The sequence below is a fragment of the Chrysemys picta genome, chromosome 3 (genome assembly GCF_011386835.1).
Source record: "Chrysemys picta bellii isolate R12L10 chromosome 3, ASM1138683v2, whole genome shotgun sequence".
In the NCBI taxonomy this organism is placed as follows: domain Eukaryota; kingdom Metazoa; phylum Chordata; order Testudines; family Emydidae; genus Chrysemys; species Chrysemys picta.
In genome coordinates, this window is record NC_088793.1 from 13,024,029 (window position 1) to 13,040,316 (window position 16,288).

Below are 16,288 nucleotides of genomic sequence, written 5' to 3' on the forward strand. Positions count from 1 at the left end.
AAAGGACCTAGGGGTCACAGTGGACGAGAAGCTGGATATGAGTCAACAGTGTGCTCTTGTTGCCAAGAAGGCTAATGGCATTTTGGGCTGTATAAGTAGGGGCATTGCCAGCAGATTGACATTGGTGAGGCCTCATCTGGAATACTGTGTCCAGTTTTGGGCCCCACACTACGAGAAGGATGTGGAAAAATTGGAAAGAGTCCAGCCGAGGGCAACAAAACTGATTAGGGGGCTGGAGCACATGACTTATGAGGAGAGACTGAGGGAATTGGGATTCTTTAGTCTCCAGAAGAGAAGAATGAGGGGGGATTTGATAGCTGCTTTCAATTACCTGAGGGGGGGTGTCCAAAGAGGATGGAGCTTGGCTGTTCTCAGTGGTGGCAGATGATAGAACAAGGAGCAATGGTCTCAAGTTGCAGTGGGGGAGGTCTAGGTTGGATATTAGGAAACACTATTTCACTAGGAGGGTGGTGAAGCACTGGAATGCGTTACCTAGGGAGGCGGTGGAATCTCCTTCCTTGGAGGTTTTTAAGGCCCGGCTTGACAAAGCTCTGGCTGGGATGATTTAGTTGGGATTAGGTCCTGCTTTGAGCAGGGGGTTGGACTAGATGACCTCCTGAGGTCCCTTCCAACCCTGATATTCTATGATTCTATGATTCTAAAACTACCGGAGTTAAAATCAATTTACAGGATAATTCCAGTAATCCAAATTCCCTTTATCCAGACATACTAGTTATCCAAATAAACAGTGTATGTCCCCTATAGGGCTATTAGTTACTCACCCGGTAATTAACTAACATTATTGCTGCGGAACTTCAATTTGGGAGGATTTCTGGAATTAGCGATTAAGACAGCAAGAAAAGGGAGAAAGAATGAGGGAGGGAAGGTAGGGGAGGAGAGAAAAGATGGGGCACGGAAGAGAGCGAATAGGTAAGGAAAAGGAGAAGGGGTTAAGATGAAGACTGAAAGAAGAAGTGTTCAGGGAGAGAAAGGAGATGGGAAGACAGGAGAGCAGGGCAGGGGGTTGGGGAAGGAAAGGAGGCAGAGAAGAGGGTAAAGGAGAAAAAAGGAAAGAAGGAGGGAAGAGCACAGGGAATTTGGCCAGCTCTTTTGCTAACAGCCCCCTCGTGATGACCCACGAGCATGTGTCTCTCTCACATCCCTCTCCCCCAGGAGCTGACTTCATACCTCAGTCTATGGAGACTCCTGCAGGTCACTCTGGAGGTCTCTGCTTCTATTTGGTCATCAAGACAGCTGTTGTCACACCTGTTCTATGGGGCTTCAGTCCAGGACACTCTTACACGTGATATATGTACTCCTTTGTGATTCTTTCCAGATACAGAGCAGCAATATTTATTGAACACGTCTGTCCTTTCTGTATCATTATTATTATTTTACCATCTCCATGGTGTAATGGGCCCGTACCAGTGTTAGAATCTCTTTTGGTCCTGAAATACTTGTATAAAACCTCCTTGTTCCCCTTGGCCCTGCCACCAGGGAGTCTTCCCTGATCTCTTGAGCTTTACTTACATTTCTGCATTTCATTACTTCTAATTTTGATGCATTGCTATCTACTTCCTCTCTTCCCCAATTTTTATTTTTTTTTCTAATTTTTCCCTACACTTTCTGTGCAGACTGATACCGGGGACACAAACACACTGCACTCTCTTCTGGGGAATCTGCTGCATGACAACCACAGCCTGCTGCAGTTTAGTGGCAATAAAACAAAAAGAATCAATGAAGGACAACAGCCTCTGCCTAGTTAAGGCTGTGATAAGATAAAAGATTGTAGGGTCCAGGCACGAGATAACCCCAATCCAAAAGGGGAAGCCTGGGTCCCATGCTTATTCCAGAAGGTTACCTTACTGTAGAACACTTTGCATATACCCTGAAAGCATGGACATGAATGTGGGACCTGGTTGGAGGGCTGAGTCACTGAAGAGACTGATCATTGCAGGGAAAGGGGAGCACCTGGAAAGAAAACAGCCTGCTGTTCCCCCTGACCATGAGTTGGTGGTGGGGTGAGTGTTCCCCTTTACAATCCTCCATATCTAAAGGGTAGATATGAATTATAACCCCCCAATCTGCGTGAAATTTCTGAGGCATGGTCCAATGGCAGAGGTTAATTTCAGGAAGGCTTTAGGGTGGCGTTGGATAAGGCTTTTGGTCAATCACTCAGGATTCGGTCTTCATCATAGTTCTTAAGATCATCACATCTGTCCTGCCTTTCCCTGCTCTCCTTTCCAGAGAGATTCCCAGCAGGTCCTACCAACTCCGCTCGGACTGAGGAGAGCAGCCCTTAATACCCTTCTTAGCAGCCTACCCTTCCCATGATTGCTGGACTACAAGTCCGAGAATTCAAGGGATTCACCTGGGGTCACCCTAAAGGAGGGTTACGTCATGTCTTTGTTGCTGCCTCCTGTCTCTGCTGCCACTTGCTGCTCTCTGCTACTGGTTCCACCACATACCCCAGCTCTTAGTGATTTCACAGGGTAGCCTGGAACCTTCCTACTACTGCAGCCACTGCCTTGTCTCACAGCACCACACTGTCCCTGGGCTATAGCTAAGGCTCCATCTCTAGATCTGCTCGTAAATGATTTCATCTCTAGTGATCACTGAGGAGAAATAATCGAATTGAATCTTTTCAACTCTGTCTTTAAACACAAGGGAGAAAAGCATCCATTAGTAACGAGCACTGTTTATACACTGTCCATACTACCCAACAGAAGAAACTGTCCCAGGAGTCTCCTGACTTTTTCATAGATTTGGCATCACTCCCCGCTCCTTAGTGAGTGACGTTACTGTTACCCATTCAACTAGGGCATGCTAAGAGCAGTTCTGCTGCTGTTTATTTATGCAATAAGGATAACAAGATTTCATTACCCCAGCATTGTACACTAACATGAGTTTTCACCCAAACCAGCTGTAAGCAGGGTCTGAATGAACTCTCCTCTGACACCTAGTGACAGTCTGGTTCAAAAGACCTCAGGAACAGATTGTATTTGCATAAACACACAACTTTGCCTTGGGGCTCAGCACACAGATCTGTATTGCCAAATTGAACAGTTTTGGCTGTTTGGGGTTAAAATTAACTTTAGTGTTGAATGGAAGGGTAATGAAATGTTTTTATCCTTAGTGTATGAGTAAAGGGAAGCAGAACTGTACTTAGCAAGCCCTAACTGAAGGGGTGACCCTAACTTGAACATCACTTGTTAAGTAGTGGGCCGTGATGCCAAATTCAAGCAAGTATGAAGCATGATTAGAGCCATGTGTTCCTTTCTTATGATTGGGGGTTGGTTTAAAGATCTTTAAAAGCTATTTGACTCTCCCTTCTGTATTTAAAGACAGAGAGGAGTAGCCTCTTTTGAGTGTTGTGGTTCTTCCTCAGTAATTACTTGATCTGTGTTTACTGATGAGCTTATTTAAGGGGATGTTAAAAGTGATAAGGCGATAGCATTTTGGTTAAAAGCACTGCAGAAAAAACAGCTGCAGAGAGGCTTTCTACTAGTTAGTGAAAGCATGGAGACTTGGGCTAAGTGGTGTGTCAAGGCTGGATCCCCACTTTGAACTTTAGGGTACAAATGTAGGGGCCTGCATGAAAACTTCTAAGCTTAACTACCAGCTTAGCTCTTGTTCCGCTGCCACCATTTCCCAATTAGATTCCCTTCCTGGGAAGCCCTGAGAAACCTTTCACCAATTCCCTGGTGAATACAGATCCAAACCCCTTGGATCTTAAACCAAGGAGAAATTAACCATTCCCCTCCTTCCTCCCACCAACTCCTGGTGAATACAGATCCAACCCCCTTGGATCTAAAACAAGGAGAAATTAACCATTCCCCCTCCTTCCTCCCACCAACTCCTGGTGAATACAGATCCAACCCCCTTGGATCTAAAACAAGGAGAAATTAACCATTCCCCTCCTTCCTCCCACCAACTCCTGGTGAATCAAGATCCAAACCCCTTGGATCTTAAAACAAGGAAAAATCAATCAGGTTCTAAAAAGAAAGCTTTTAATTAAAGAAAAAAGGTAAAAATCATCTCTGTAAAATCAGTATGGAAATTAACCTTACATGGTAATCAAACTTAAAGAGCTCAGAGGACTCCCCTCTAGTCTTAGGTTCAAAGTACAGCAAACAAAGATAAACACTTTAGTAAAAGGTACATTTACAAGTTGAGAAAACAAAGGAAAACTAAGACGCCTTGCCTGGCTATTTACTTACAAGTTTGAAATAGGAGAGATTTGTTTAGAAAGATGTGGAGAACCTGGATTGATGTCTGGTCCCTCTCAGTCCCGAGAACGAACGCACTCCCAAACAAAGAACACAAACAAAAGCCTTCCCCCCCCAAGATTTGAAAGTATCTTGTCCCCTTATTGGTCCTTTAGGTCAGATGCCAGCCAGGTTACCTGAGCTTCTTAACCCTTTACAGGGAAAAGGATTTTGGAGTCTCTGGCCAGGAGGGATTTTATAGTACGGTACACAGGACAGCTGTTACCCTTCCCTTTATAGTTATGACATGGTGGAACCTCAGAATATAATGTTATGGAGGGAAGGGGTAGTGATGGACCCTGCAGAGACACTGATGCGCAGAGGTGGAAGCATCACTCAACCACTCTCTCTCCTCAGGGCAGAAGGCAAAACCCACCCAAACACACACCTGGACTCTGGGGACGTTGCTGATCTTAGACAACAAACTATGAGTAGGGGGCAATGGAAGGAAAAAAGGATTGGCATGCTAAAGAGATATTTGTCCGTTGAGCTTTCACACCACAAGGTGGGAAACTGAGAAAAGAAACACTGCTGAAGATACTGTACGGTGAGTGTTTTACTTATTAGTTGTGTACTTTCAAATCCTTGTTGGAGTGTGTTCCTAAATGAATGTTGTGTTTACTTCTTTAATACAAGGTTTCAGAGTAACAGCCGTGTTAGTTTGTATCCGCAAAAAGAAGAACAGGAGTACTTGTGGCACCTTAGAGACTAACAAATTTATTAGAGCATAAGCTTTCGTGGACTACAGCCCACTTCTTCGGATGCATATAGAATGGAACATATATTGAGGAGATATATATACACACATACAGAGAGCATAAACAGGTGGGAGTTGTCTTACCAACTCTGAGAGGCCAATTAATTAAGAGAAAAAAAACTTTTGAAGTGATAATCAAGCTAGCCGAGTACAGACAGTTTGATAATAAGTGTGAGAATACTTACAAGGGGAGATAGAGTCAATGCTGAGCCATTACAAACATTGACTCTATCTCCCCTTGTAAGTACTCTCACACTTATTATCAAACTGTCTGTACTGGGCTAGCTTGATTATCACTTCAAAAGTTTTTTTTCTCTTAATTAATTGGCCTCTCAGAGTTGGTAAGACAACTCCCACCTGTTTATGCTCTCTGTATGTGTGTATATATATCTCCTCAATATATGTTCCATTCTATATGCATTCGAAGAAGTGGGCTGTAGTCCACGAAAGCTTATGCTCTAATAAATTTGTTAGTCTCTAAGGTGCCACAAGTACTCCTGTTCTTCTTTTTTCTTTAATACAAGTTTTCTTTTGTTATAGATACTCAGTTCTTGCGAGAGGGGAAGTATTGCCTCTTAGTGGCAAGGGGTAGTGTTTATTTTTCTTAGTTTAGTGGGTGGGGTCTCAAGCCAGTTCTCTATTGTATTGTTAAGAGGAAGCACTTGATATTGAACTCAGATTTTGATACAGCCTATATCACATGGCCAAAATTGATCACTTTCACAAAGAAGGGCTGTCTGCTTATTACCTAGGCAGAATGGATGTGTCTACTGAAATACAGTCTTCTCCAGAGATCTTTTCCACTATTGGTTTGGAGAGAAAAGCTTTGCCAGGTATGACTGACTTTCTTACTTTCTTTCTTTCTTTGTTGTGGATTGAATTATATACTTAGTTGCTGACTCGTACACAATAAACAAAATGTATTTGAATTTCTCCAGAGAATTTATTCCAGTCAAATGGACATTCATATAGGGAGAAAGGCCTTTGTTTTATATTGTTGAAGGTGATACATTCAATTGATATGTTGAGAAGTGAAAATCTCTAAAAATGAATCCAAATGAAATGTTATAAAGTCTAAACAACCAAAAGGCCTGACCAGCTGCTTGTTGACAATTGCACAGATATAGCTTAATTTATGAGGTGAACCTACCATAAGGAGGGTGTGAATGAACTCTCCCCTGGCATGTAGTGACTAACTCTGGGAAAAGATCTCAGGAGAAGACTGTAATTGCATAGACACACCTATTTTATAAGAACAGTCCTGATATTTGGGGCTTTTTCTTATATAGGCACTTATTACCCCCAACCCATCCCAATTTTTCACACTTGCTATCTGGTCATCCTATTCAGCAGTGAAGACAAGACATTGGTTACCTGATTTCTAGCTGACACACCTACAGCCTCAAAACCCACCTGACTCCTCCCTCCACACGTGGACTAGATGAGCCCCTGACTCCCATCTTCCCAACTATCAAGCCCTCCCTGCCTCATCAGACAGGACTCGAGCACTTCCCAACCCCTCCTTCCCCCACCACAATTTTACAGCCCCCATTTCTAAATTTTCTCTGTGTGATCCATTGGCAGAGGTTAATTTCTGACCACTATTGGTCTGACATTATCAAGGATGCAAGAGCAAATACTGCAATGTACAGGAAAGAGGGAAGTATCATCACCGTGATGATGCCTTCTGCTTAATAGGCGATGTAATCAAAGTTTATAAACTGTTGATTATATCAGTAGCACATTTTATAAAGAAAGTACAGGTGGCCCTGGCACTGTCTGGATCAGGTGGAGGCCTGCTTAGTGCTAATGCTATGACAAAAACAGAAAATGTGGAAATGGCAGAAGTGTTAATGACCCTTTTGTTTCGGTTTTCACCAAAAAGGTTAGTAGCTATTGGACGTCTAACATAGTGAATGCCAATGAAAATGAGGGAGGATCAGAGGCTGAAAGAGGGAAAGAACAAGTTAAAAATTGCTTAGAGAAATTAGATGCCTTCAAGTCACCAGGGCCTGAAGAAATACATCCTAGAATAGTCAAAGAGATGACTGAGGAGATACCTGAGCCATTAGCGATTACCTTCAAAAAGTCATGGAAGACAGGAGAGATTCTAGAGGATTGGGAAAGGGCAAATATAGTGCCTATCTATAAAAAGGGAAATAAGGACAAACTGAGGAGTTACAGACCAGTCAGCTTAACTTCAGTACCCAGAAAGATGGTGGAGCAAATAATTAAGCCATCAATTTACAAAACCTAGAAGATAATAAGGTGATAAATAACAGCACGGATTTGTCAAGAAAAAATCATGTCAAACCAATCTAACAGCTAACAGGGTAACAAGTCTTGTGGATAGGGAGGAAGTGATAGATATGACTTTAGTAAGGCTTTTGATACTGTCTTGCATGACCTTCTCATAAGCAAACTAGAGAAATACAACCGACATGGAGCTACTATAAGGTGGGTGCATAACTGGTTAGAAAATTGTTCCCAGAGAGTAGTTAGCAGTGTTTCACAGTCAAGCTGGAAGGACATATCAAATGGGGTCCCACAGGGATCAGTTCTGGGTCTGGTTCTGTTCAATATCATCATCAATGATTTAGATAATAGCATAGAGAGTATATTATAAAGTTTGCAAACAATACCAAGCTGGGAGGGGTTGCAAGTACTTTGGAGGATAGAATTAAAATTCAAAATGATCTGGACAAACTGGAGAAATGGTCTGGAGTAAATAGGAGGAAATTTAACAAGGACAAATGCAAAATACTCCACTTAGGAAGGAACAATCAGTTGCACACATATAAAATGGGAAATGACTGCCTAGGAAGGAATACTGCGGAAAGGGATCTGGGAGTCACAGTGGATCACAACCAATGAGTCAATAGTGTAACACTGTTGAAAAGTCATCATTCTTGGATGTATTAGCAGGAGTGCTCTAAGCAAGACACAAGAAGTAATTCCTCCACTGTACTCCACGCTGATTAGGCCTCAACTGGAGTATTCTGTCCAGTTCTGGAAAAGAAGTGGACATTTCAGGAAAGATGTGGACAAATTGCGGAAAAGCAACAAAAATGATCAAAGGTCTAGAAAACATGACCTATGAGGAAAGATTAGAAAGAACTGGGTTTGTTTAGTCTGGAGAAGAGAAGACTGAGAGGGGACATAACAGTTTTCAAGTCCATAAAAATTGTTACAAGGAAGCGGGAGAAATTTTTTTCTCTGTAACCTCTCAGACTAGGAGAAGAAGCAATGGGGTTAAATTGCAGCAAGGGAGGTTTAGGTTGGACATTAGGAAAAACTTCCTAACTGTCAGGGTAGGTAAGCACTGGAATAAATTGCCTAGGGCAGCGGTTCTCAAACTTTTGCAACCCGAGGACCACCATTTTGATTTAATATTTTTCTGGGATCCCCAAACCCCGCTGTTCCACTCCAGGCTCTACCCCATTCTACCCCTTCCCCCAGGGCACCACCACCTCACCTCTTCCTGCCCCTGCTCACTCCATCCGCCCTCCCCCCATCACTCACTCTCCCCCACTCCCATTCACTTTCACCAGGCTGAGGCAGCGGGTTTGGATGCAGGAGAGGGTGCGGAGTGCAGGCTCTGTGAGGGAATTTGGGTGAGGGATGTGGGTGCAGTCTCTGGGAGGGAGTTTGGGTGTAGGATGTGGGTGCAGACTCTGGTAGGGAGTTTGGGTGCAGGAAGGGATGAGGGGTGTGGGCTATGGGAGGAAGTTTGGGTGCAGGCTGTGGCTCAGGGCTGGGGTAGGGGGTTGTGGTGTGGGAGGGGGTGTGGGTGCTGGCCAGGCAGCGCTTACCTCAGGCGAGTCCACAAAGTGACCGGCACATCTCTCTGGAAGCGGCTTCTGGGGGAGAGGTGGGGAACAGGTGGTCTCCGTACACTGCCGCTGCCTGCAGGCACCACCCCCGCAGCTCCCATTGGCCACAGTTCCCAGCCAATGGGAGCTGCAAAGTCGATGCTCGGGGGGTTGTGACACACGGAGACCACCTGTCCCCCCCCCCGCCCCCTGGGGCCGCAGGGATGTTCCGGCCACCTCCGGGAGTGACGCGGAGCAGGGCAGGCAGGGAGCCTGCCTTAGACCCACTGCGCCGCCGGACTTTTAGCACCTAAAATCTCCCAATTTGGCTTCAGTAGCCTCCAGGAAATAGAGGGAGGGGGAGGATCTGATCAGCGGGGCACGCAGACCCCTTGGAGTACACATGGGGACCCCCAGGCATCTGCTGACCCCAGTTTAAGAAACACTGGCCTAGGGAGTTTGTGGAATCTCCATCATTGGAAATTTATAAGAACAGGTTAGACAAGCAACTGTCAGGGATGGTCCAGATAATACTCCGTCCTCCCATAAGTGCATGGGACTGGACTAAGTGACCTCTTGAGGTCCCTTTCAGTCATTGGATTCTGTGATTCTAAATGCCACCTGGACTCTGTGACGGGAAAGTGTTTAGTAACCCCACAGGCAGCAGAGTCAGTAACCAGGAGAACCTGTTCTTGGGGCAGTTACCCAAATCGCTTGCCCTTGGTTTTGTGGATAATGATACCTTTAGTGGAAATTACTTTTAAAACCCCTTTCACTTTTAACACTGTGATATTAGTTTTGTGGCTTTATATGTGGATGGTGAAGAGATAAGAGATAAGTTCTGCAACCACACTTTGGGGGTGGGAATTGTTGAGCTTGGACACGAATCTGGTATACACAGACAGCTGATAAACACATGAAAGATTGTTCTCTGTTCATCAATCCTGAGGAGTTTGAACAGGGTTACAGCTGCTTTGCCTGTGGCCTGTCCCCCAACCAGGAATGTGCCCATCTCTATTCCCTGATTAAAACTGGGAACCTGAGAGCGAAAACACATTCTGAAAAGGCCTCAGTTACACCCTCACTTGCAAATTTGCTCAGGTTTCTAAGCCTGGGTCTTTGGAATTTGCGCTGCCATTCTGGCTCCTGCATGGGAGCCAGCTGCACAGGGCAAGGTCTGGACACTCAGGCACAAGAGAAGGGACCTCATGATGGGGAGGTCTGAGAGTCGAGGGGAGCAGAGAGAGGGTCGACAGGGCGTGGAGCAGTGATGTGGGCATTACACACTGTGCAGCCACGCTGGGACTGAACCCAACTCCTCTGACAACAACACAAAACAAACGGCTTTGTCAAAGGACCAAGGAAAAGGTCCACGATTTATCCACGTGAGCTCACTGAAACATATAAATTGTATGTCCCCTGGTCTAGGAACACCCCTGGGTGGATTTAAATATGGCAGTGAGCATTTATTTTATATATATTTAATTAAAATAAAAGAAGGAAGGGATTTTTATGGAAAAGAAATAGCAAAACAGCCCCCGTGTGCCAATCAAAACACTCACAGGCATGTTTGCAATACACCACAACCAGCAGCTACTTTTATTAAAAGGAGAAGAACAAGCTATTGCGGGGGGGGGGGGGGGGGGGGGCACAAGGGCTCCCTTGTGGGTTTATTCCAGCTTGCAAGAAACTTTGCAGCCCAGATGAAAAGCATCCAAGGATTTTAGAAGCAAGGCGTCATCTGCCAGATTCCGAGAGATCCTGCATTGACAATCTCTGCTGCCATCACTCACTCTCTTTACTGCAAAAAGGGAAGAAATCTCACATTCTTTGTTTATAGCCATTAAAGCAAGGACAATATAACATTACATTTCAAATTCAAGATAGACCGGGAATTTCCCCATCATTTAATAGTGTGTGCAGATGTAACACCAATACACCTTAATCGTCGTAGGGCAGGATCGAACCTGGGGCCTCAGGAGCTTAATGCATGAGCCTCTACTACATGAGCTAAAAGACAACCCGCTCTTACCTAAGGCTATAGAACAAACTCAATCTATTTAATCTATCTAAACTTGTACTGTCTGCCCATCTGGCTTCTGAAGTAAATATGCAGGACTTCTAAACATGGATCTTCCCTCCCTTTGCCCTAAAAAAAAAAAAAAAAAAAAGGTGAAATTTGAAATTCCATTGAGGGAATTAATCCGAATTGTGAATTTTAAAAATACTGACTATCTCTATGATATATAGAAAAAAAAATAAAATGACACATATGTAAGATGTAGAACAACATGTCTCATGTCCATGATCAGTTTTCCTTTCAAACACACTTTTGTCCATAGCTAAAACTAAAACAATAAATATTTAATTAGAGGATAAATAAGTTATTTTTAAAGAATGAATGGACTATTCTGTCTTCCAGCTCATGTAAGCCTAAATCCTGACCCTATTCACATTGCATTTCCTTACCTGATTAAAATCTCTGTACATACTCAGTGAAGCGGCCAGTTAAGTAGCAGTGCAGTTGTTATCACGGAGCTCCTATCTTCACATCTCCTATCCCAAAACTGCCTCTATGGTACTTTAGGCCTGGTCTTCAACCTGAAGGCACTTGAGCATTTAACTCTGGAGGACTCTGGTTCAAACCACAGAATCCTGGTCCCAGAAGGCACGGCAGCCTTCACACGTGTGCTCAAAATCGCCTCTATCCCACAAAAACACACAGGGGCAACATTATGCTCAACACGGCTCCTCATGTTTGCAGCATCTGGACCCAGATGTTTTTAACACAGCTCCAAGAATCCTGCACAGGACCTGTTTATCTGAAATCCTCACATGTTCAAAACTGTTTTCATTTCCAGTTTTTCACACTGTGTCATTCTGGAGGGACTCTGCAGTGAGGTCCAGGCCACAAATTGAGTTTCGTTGTTCTTCCATTTTTGAGTGGAATGATTTAAAAATACCTTTTTTTTCTATGGGAAAATCATGGTTATATCCACACTGTGTGGGTGCAGCTTACCTTCTCATCGTCAGACTTGGCCAGTGCCTCCGTTTCTCCTGTTGGGTTGGTGGTTTAACCCTCCCCCCGCCCCCCCACTGAACCAAAGCCTCCCCCAGCTGGGGCAAAATAACATTTAAAAGAAAAACACAAAACTCTCTGGGCTGGAGATGCTTCCTCAGGGGCTGAGTGACCTCAGCTGCTTTCACATAGGGCTCCCAAATTCTCCTCTGCTCAACTCGTCTCTAAGCTCCTTTCAGTTTGCTTTTGCAGGCTTCATCTTTAAGCCATTACTTTTTGTCAACTCAGCCTCCCTGCTCTCTTTCTTGCCAGAGAGACTCACAACAGGTCCTACCAACTCCCCTCAGTAGGAGGACAGCAGGCCTTTCAAATGCAGAAATGATATCCAGAAAGGAGACCTTTCCAGACAAGGACGAGTATGTGAGGAGAAGGGGTTATAATGGAATCAGACTGGCAGCTGTCATTATGCTGAGTGCTACCAAGAAAATTCCATGCTTGAATGTGTCCTCGGGTAGTTATTGAAAATAGGATCCTTCTGTCAGTGACTAGAAGGGTGACATCACATTTCTGAAAGGCTTAAAAGTATCATCAGAAGCTGTGTTGTTAGTTATTCTAATTTTTCTGTGACAGATTTGATCATTTTATACTGGGATATGACACACACACCCTTAAACATAGCTCCATACTTGTACACATTTCTTGTTGGTAAACTAAGCATTAATGTTTTGATCTCATAGGTGTTGCACAATGATTCAAAGGAGATAAATCCCCCAAATGCTCTCCTGGGAAATATACTTTAGTCCTTCCCCGTTGTTTTCCATATTCTTAAATGAAACAACAATGTAGACGCACGCCACAGACTGGCCACAGACACTGTCTGTATGATGCCATGTTGACAAGCCAGAGGGGCTTTAAAACGGGATGGAGAGAGTAACTGCAATACATGAGCAATACATGGCTCACATGGAGCACTGAGCACTGTGGAGACTCTGGGCTGCTCTGGGTTGTGGACAGACCATAGGCAGCCTGAGTAAAGCAGCTATACCATTACTCTCACTCTAACATGGAAACCCCAGATAGTACAGAATCAGGGCAGCACAAACATTTTCTTTGTCCCTCGTCCCAGGGTTGTGCCGAGTGCTCTGAGCCTCCAAGGCCATTAAACAGCAGCTATAGAAAGGAGAGACACAAATATTCTGTTTACACAAAATGTCTCCGTTGTGGCATCCTGAACTTACCCTTCTTTTACAGCAATTCTGCCCTTGACCGCAGGTTCCAATCAGTCTGTATCTGCCGACACAAAAACGGAAGCAGGTGCCCCGAGCACGTCTACAAGCAGCGGGGCCATAGATATACTGGGTGAATCCTGCACAGAGAAAAAGAGTTTTGATTTTCATTCACACATAAATTTAAACAAGGGCTGTGATTGTAGCATGACGGGCATTTCCCATTAGCTGAATTTCCAGTTCACTGGGACAAGGCCACGTCAATCCAGTCATCTTCCTGTGCCCCCTTTCACTGGATCTTTGATAATATTGCCCAGTCACCTAGTTTTTTGAGATTCCTTTTAACTCTTTGCACTGTGCTTTGGACTTCACTATTTTTGAATGATTGTGTATCATCTACAAAATTTGCCCCCTCACTGTTTACCCCTTTCTCCAGATCACCTGTTAATATTTTGAACAGTACTGGTCCCAGTACAGACCCCTGGGGGACACCACTGTTTATCTCTCTCTAGTCTTAAAACTGACCATTTATTCCTACCATTTTAGGCATGATTTCCCTTTGGAAAAACCATGTTGACTCTTCCCCAACTCATTGTGTTCATCTATGTGTCTGATTATTCTGTTCTTTACTATAATTTCAATCAATTTGCCTGGTACTGAAGTACCTTTGTGATCATCTAGTCTGAAGGGACTTCCCCAAAATATTTCTCAGAGGGGGGAAAAAAACCAATCCTTCTTGATTTAAAAACTGTCAGGGATGGAGAATACATTGGAAAGTTGTTCCATTGTAAATTACTTTCACAGTTACCAATTTACATTTTATTTCCAGTCTGAATTTGTTTAGCTTCAACATCCAATCATTGGATCACAAAATACCTTTATTGACTAGATTGAAGAGCCCATTACTAAATGTTTGTTCATTGTACAAGTACTTATAAATTGTGATCAAGACACCCCTTAACCGTCTCTTTGTTAAACTAAAGAGATTGAACTTTCTGAGTCTATCACTATGAGGCATGTTTTCTAATCCTTTCATCATTCCTATGGCTCTTCTCTGAACCGTCTCCAACTGATCAACATTCTTCCTGACGTGTGGACACTAGAACTGGACACAGTATTCAAGATGTGGTCACATCTGGTGGTACAAAATACAAAGGTAAAATAATCTCACTACACCTACTCAGTATTTCCTTCTTTCTGCATCCAAGTTATGTATTAACCCTTTTAACAATTTTCAGCTGATTACCATTCCAAGACCCCCAAATCTTTTTTCAGAGTCACTGCTTCCCAGGATGGAGTCCCTCATCCTATATCTGTGGCCAACCTTCTTTCTTCCTAGAGCCATACATTTAGATTTAGCTGTATGTGTGTTGCCATCTTATCAAGTGATCCAAATTCCTCTGTATGAGTGACATGTCCCTTAATTTTGTCACCTGCTAACTTTATAGGTGATGATTTTATGAGTTTTTTTCAGGTCCTTTGTAACAAGATTGACTAGTGTGGTGGCAAGAACCAATCCCTGTGGGACTCCACTAAGTGGAACGTTGGTGATAGTATTACAGGTCATAGTTCAGCCAAATCTGACTGGATCTTAATAGGAACATTAAAGGCACCTTTCTCACCCCAGGACTATTCTTCAGTCAAATGTCAAGTCTCTGCTGAAAACCATACAACTCTTTAGAAAAAAAAACTGGAAAAATTATGATACAAAGTTTTAGGAAACCTTAGTACAAACTCACAAATGTCCTTCTATATTCTCCCTTCATTTCATTAAGATCTTACCTGGAGAGCTTTGCAGCACCAGGAAGAAGAGAGCAAAGAGAAGGTAGAGAATCTTCATGGCTGAAGTTTGGCTGGGAACTGAATGTCGCTGTTGAGAAGTGACTCCAAGATAGGGAGGAGATGGAGAGCCTCTATTTATGGACTGCTGGGGATTGTGAAATGCTGATCTGTTGAAATCTTTTTTGAAGCATGTCACATTTACTAAGTTTGTGCTGCAATCTGTTTATAATCAATTAATTTGTAAAGCATCATAAACATTCCCAGAGAATTTCAGGGAAACACAATAGCCAAATTCCTGCCTTGAAGTTAGAATATGAATATTTACAGCAAGCAAACATCTACTGCCTGATCGAAAGCCCTCTGAAAAAATGAAAAGCCTCCAGATTAATTTAAATGAGTCCTTTTTCAGAGAAGAATTTCAGTATGCAGCTGTACTTTGGAAGCATTGACAGTAGAGCGTGTGCATTTCTGTATTTGTTTTGTACAATATTTAATCAATATTTTACTTGTATTTAGGGAAATTTCCTAATTTCATGCATCAAAACGCATTACAAAGAGGTTAAAAATCCTTTAAAAAAAGTTCTCTACTGAGGCGGGAAACAAGGAGCGGGCACATCACCCTGACTGCCACGTCTCGCCTATTATGTCCCTGCTATGTTCTTGCTATACGCACAGAGAAGTTAGACAAAAACAGCAATAGGCTTACAGGTAGGTGGCTGATAGAGCCACAATTGATAATGGCTCAATTTTCTCCGATGTGATTTATAAATATACTGTGGTTAAGGTACAAACTGTATGCTACTATTAGAGTTTTAAAGATGGTGTTTGATTCTATTAATCTAGACCAACTTTGGGCAAAATTAAGAAGGACGGGTATCGATCTAAGACTTCTGAACATTTTGGAGGCTCTCCATGAGAGAGATGTGGGTCGGAAATGTTTTCCCTGTGGCTTGGGGAGCACACCAGGGATGCCTTCTAGCACCTTTTGTTATAAATATATATATTAATGATACAGTGGATGTTATAAAGAACAATACATTTTATCCAACACCTATTAATGGTAGATTTATCGCAAACTCTAAGAGGCCTCTTCTGAAATGACTTTTCCCTCTTAGTTTAACTTACAAGACCTGGTCCTGTAATGTGATCAAGTCATGACTTCTGGGAAGAACCCTGTGCAAATTGAGTGGAAGATAGAAGGCCACCCTGTAGAACAAATCTCTGCTTTGACTTATGCAGGGATAAAGTTTCATGAATTGGGCAGCTGGTCCCCTTATCATGAAGACTTAAAACAAAAGGCCTTTGCTCTGCTCAAGGGGTGCTGCGTTTTACCTGCTCATATGGTGGTTTTTATAATTTTTAATACTAAAATAAGATTGCAGATGCTCTGAGTTTGTCTACACCATAAAAAAAGAAAAGCTGGC

At 43.2% G+C, this 16,288-nt stretch overlaps 1 long non-coding RNA gene across 1 annotated transcript; it reads right to left on the reverse strand.

Moving 5' to 3' along the window:
* Nucleotides 1-10,406: 10,406 nt before the first annotated feature.
* On the reverse strand, nt 10,407-15,023 carry LOC101944367 (uncharacterized). The gene is made up of 3 exons (XR_255548.4): nt 14,865-15,023; nt 13,095-13,222; nt 10,407-10,638 (listed from the first exon to the last, which is right to left on the reverse strand). It is a non-coding gene; the product is annotated as an uncharacterized LOC101944367 (long non-coding RNA).
* Nucleotides 15,024-16,288: the final 1,265 nt, after the last annotated feature.